The 4,116-nt window shown below is 38.4% G+C and overlaps 2 long non-coding RNA genes across 2 annotated transcripts in view; one reads left to right on the forward strand and one right to left on the reverse strand.

Annotated features, from left to right (window-relative positions):
* Nucleotides 1-640: 640 nt before the first annotated feature.
* Nucleotides 641-4,116, forward strand: part of LOC135227147 (uncharacterized) — a 13,028-nt gene continuing 9,552 nt past the window's right edge. The window contains exons 1-2 of the long non-coding RNA XR_010317350.1: nt 641-762; nt 4,093-4,116. The exon at nt 4,093-4,116 is cut by the window's right edge and continues 200 nt beyond it. This is a non-coding gene — a long non-coding RNA (uncharacterized LOC135227147). The remainder of the gene's footprint in view (nt 763-4,092) is intronic.
* LOC135227146 (uncharacterized) overlaps nt 2,661-4,116 on the reverse strand; it is a 1,627-nt gene continuing 171 nt past the window's right edge. Inside the window, exons 2-3 of the long non-coding RNA XR_010317349.1 lie at nt 3,502-3,688; nt 2,661-2,863 (exon numbers count right to left, since the gene is read on the reverse strand). This is a non-coding gene — a long non-coding RNA (uncharacterized LOC135227146). The remainder of the gene's footprint in view (nt 2,864-3,501; nt 3,689-4,116) is intronic.

Genomic DNA, 4,116 nt, shown 5'->3' on the forward strand with positions numbered 1-4,116 from the left:
AACACCTTACAGATATTATGACCCTCTATTTATGGTATTGCCTAAAACCCACGTTGGTGAGTGAATGGACAAATAGAGTGAAACAACTTCACATCTTTTTATTTTTCTTACCAAACTGAATGATGTTGACATCATCCTTCCTGGGTTGGTTTCTCCCGATATCCTTTTCAACCATTCTACTTTTGTATTTACATATTTACATTTCTTCAGCCTTGAGGCATAAAAACAATCAAATAGGACTATTTCAAATTTTATGGTTGCGTTGGAAGCAATATTAATGCTATGACAATTTTTTTTCCTCTTTTTTTTATTTAATATTGGAACTGAGGTTTGATAACTTTTTTTTTTCGTCAAATGCATCAGCGATACCTGAACGAGTTTTGGAAATATATGACAGATTTCACTCAGATGAAACAGGCTATGCCCTTATTGTAACCAATAATCGTGTTTTTGCATCAAAGTAATAGATAAATATGGAGCATGTTAGCTGCTATGCAGTCGTGTAGCATCCGTTCTGAGCATGGCTGTACATTCGAAATTAGGAAAACCTTTCTGGAATAATGTTAAAGTACTCAAGGATATCGTTTCAAAAACAACAGCTGTGTTGCAAATAAAAAGTATACCATTCTATTTCATTTTGCAGGTTTAATTACAACACTTCTTCCTCAAGTGATTGAGAATATGCAAAGCGACTGTGGTCTTCAAGCTCAAATGGATCAGAAGATTAGCCCCTTGAAACCTTCGTATTAATCAACTCCAAAGGTTAGAAAACGCATTGAAACAAGTGATAAACATTAAATCGTGTATTTATTTCCAGTTAAGACACCTGTATCCCGTACAACAAAATCTCTCTTTAGCCTACATTTCGTTCCCGGTGCGTGGCGCTCCAAGTAAGCAAGCAAGCAGCAATAGCTGGGACGAGTAGATTTGTAAGCCTATATGTATGTTCCTTTATGTTTTCCTTGGCGAACTTTTGACAACCTGCTTCTGGTGGATCCTATGGAAGCTTTGGTGTTACTCCATCTTCAGCTGATTACCACTCGCTTACTGACAGCGCCATATCTTGGTCGAAACGAAGGCAGAGAGAAGGAGCCACTTGAACCGGTCAGTGTCTTGTTGCTGCGTCGAGAAGAAGAAAGCGGGCCCAGAAAGCTTTTGGGATAAAGTTAAACTAAATAATAGTAAAGTAAACAAGGAAACAAAGCTTTGCACCTCATCAACAGGGTAGTGTACCCGCAACTGTGTTTGTGGAGTGAGCGCTTAGGAACTAGGGACCAGAAAAGAGCGCAACGAAAGCATTGGTGTTTTCGGCTGTGGATGACTCGCACAGAGGCGGCTATGGATTGATTGGTCTAGTTAGCATAGCGTTCCAGAGAAGAAGAAGAGATGATATAGACCAGAATTTTACTCTAGAACGTCCATGAAATAACCTAGCATGAAATTCAACAGAGAAACATTACAGAGAAGAAAAATATGGCAAGAGAGGAGATGATGATGGTGATAATAGGCTTGGGATGGTGGTGTTGATGGCGGGGAAGAATGATGATCCGAGACACTTGTTTGTGTGATGAAAAATGGCAGGTAATGGTTGCATGAGTATGAAGGCCTCGGTCGGCAGTCATCTTCCATCCTAAAACTTACTAGACTTGAAATGCGACAGAATTATTCATAAACTCTCACTTGTTTCCTAAACTAGACTGGTTAACATGATATTCCTGTTGATTTAAGAGGGAAATCAGCAAAAACAAAGAAGGAAAAACTAAGTGTAAGACCCGAAAAAATATAAACAAAAGTCGGAGCGCCGAGGAACGCCACCACCAGCGCGGGTTAAGAGAGAGAGAGTGCAGGGATGGCTTCAGGTGTCCCTTTGAGAATCTTTGATTGAAGATCTCTCCTTATAAATTTTAAAAACCTTATATAGACTTTACGACACTGGGAATCCAGTCGAAGAACCACCACCGGCATTTGGCATTTTGGATGAGACTCTCGGTCGAAAAGAAGAAGAAGAAGAAGAATATGTTCTGTTTACAGTGGCACAAGTGGGACGCTTCTTGATCTTGTGATTGTTACCTGCGGTCAGATAGAAATTGGTTAGAGGTCTGTTCATAAGTTAGTCGCTTTGTTTTGCACCAGATACTTTATGATGGGTTCCTGGTTCATATTAACAGTGTTTTGGGGGGATTCCAGATTCATACCAAAAACTTTTTGGTGGATTCCAGTTTCACATTAGAGAGACTGGTGGATTCCAGTTTCACATTAGAGAGTTTTTGATGGATTCCAGTTTCATACTAAAAAGATTTTGATGGATTCCAGTCTCACATTAGAGTTTTTGATGGATTCCAGTTTCATAATAGATGGTTTCTGATAGATTCCAGTTTCATATTAGAGAGGTTTTGATGGATTCCAATTCGCACCAAATGGTTTTTGATAGATTCCAGTTTCACGTTAGAGAAGTTTTGATAGATTCCAGTTTCATACTAAAGCGTTTTTGATGGATTCCAAGTCATACTGAAAAGCTTTTGCTAGACTACAGGCTCACATTAGAGTTTTTTTTTTATAGATTCCAAATTCACATTACAGAGGTTTTGATAGATTCCAGTTTCATACTAAAGAGTTTTTGATTGATGACGATTTCCCTACCTGTAGTAATTCTCACCGCTGCGGGGGTTTGGGGGGAGGGGGAAGGAGGGAGGTCGGACATTACCAGCCAAGTCCGAAGCCGAGGCCGCCTAGACCCAGTCCGCCCATGCCTAATCCGCCCAATCCGCCGTACAGACCGCCCATCATACCGAGTCCTCCGAGTCCGTACATACCGCCCATCATTCCGAGTCCTCCCAAGCCGTAGGACCCGTAGCCGTAGGACCTGTAGGGACAAAAAAAACGGAGAATCGGAAAGTTGAGAAGTGTCTTGCCTGTTTGTGCATTCATTGGGATAATATTCAATGGAGAAGGATGAGTTCTCTGAATGAATGAGAGGTAATATTCAGTGAATAAAGTATTCATTCATTGAATGAATAATTTTTAATATTCAGTGATGAAGTATTCATTCACTGAATGAATAAGAGATAACATTCTGCAAGGAAAATATTAATCCAATGAATGAGAGATAATATTCGATGAAAAACAGGTCATATTCAATTACGAAGCATGAATTCGCTGAATGACAGATAACATTCAATGAAAAACAGATAACATTCAATGAAAAAGTATTATTTCACTGAATGACAGGTAATATTCAATGAAAAAAATATGAATTCACTGAATGACAGATAATATTCAATTAAAAACGTATCATTTCACTGAATGACAGGTAATATTCAATGAAAAAAATATGAATTCACTGAATGACAGATAATATTCAATGAAAAACGTATCATTCCATCTGAATACAGGTAATATTCAATGGAAATATAATATTCAATGAAAAACGTATCATTTCACTGAATGACAGGTAATATTCATGGAAATAAATATTAATTCACTGAATGAAAAAGATAATACCCGCTGAGGTAAGGATACCCGTATAGGCCGCCGAGGCCGCCGAGGCCCATCATGCCCAAACCGCCGATGAAGGGCTCGGCTTTGGCCTCCGGGTCAGGCCTCGGGGAGGGTGAGGGAGAGGCCACGGGGAGGGCAGCCCCCTCGGGGGCGCTGAGAGGCACACCAGGGCGGCTGCGGCCATGAACATCTGCAGTGGCGGAAGGAGTTTTATCATCATTATTAGTATTATTACTATTATTAGTAGTAACAGATGTAGTATTATATTGACTATTATTATTATTGTTATTATTATCAATAATAGATGGAGTTTTATTATTATTAATATTGTTATTCCTGGATTCTGGAAACAAAGGGATATCCTACAAGACTTAGGAACATCGAAGGACTCTAATCCTTCGCTCAATATATACTACATATATATATATATATATATATATATATATATATATATATACTATATAGATATATATACGATAAGACGAGGTCGATCATTAGAAAATATTGAAAATAATAAAATAATTGAATAAATCTATCGGTAAATCACTAAAATCTTTAAAAAGAGACACAATCAAGTGATATTTTGTTTCCCAGATCACGAATCTAGTTCCACTGTAG

Source organism: Macrobrachium nipponense, chromosome 15, assembly GCF_015104395.2.
Source record: "Macrobrachium nipponense isolate FS-2020 chromosome 15, ASM1510439v2, whole genome shotgun sequence".
In the NCBI taxonomy this organism is placed as follows: Eukaryota; Metazoa; Arthropoda; class Malacostraca; order Decapoda; family Palaemonidae; genus Macrobrachium; species Macrobrachium nipponense.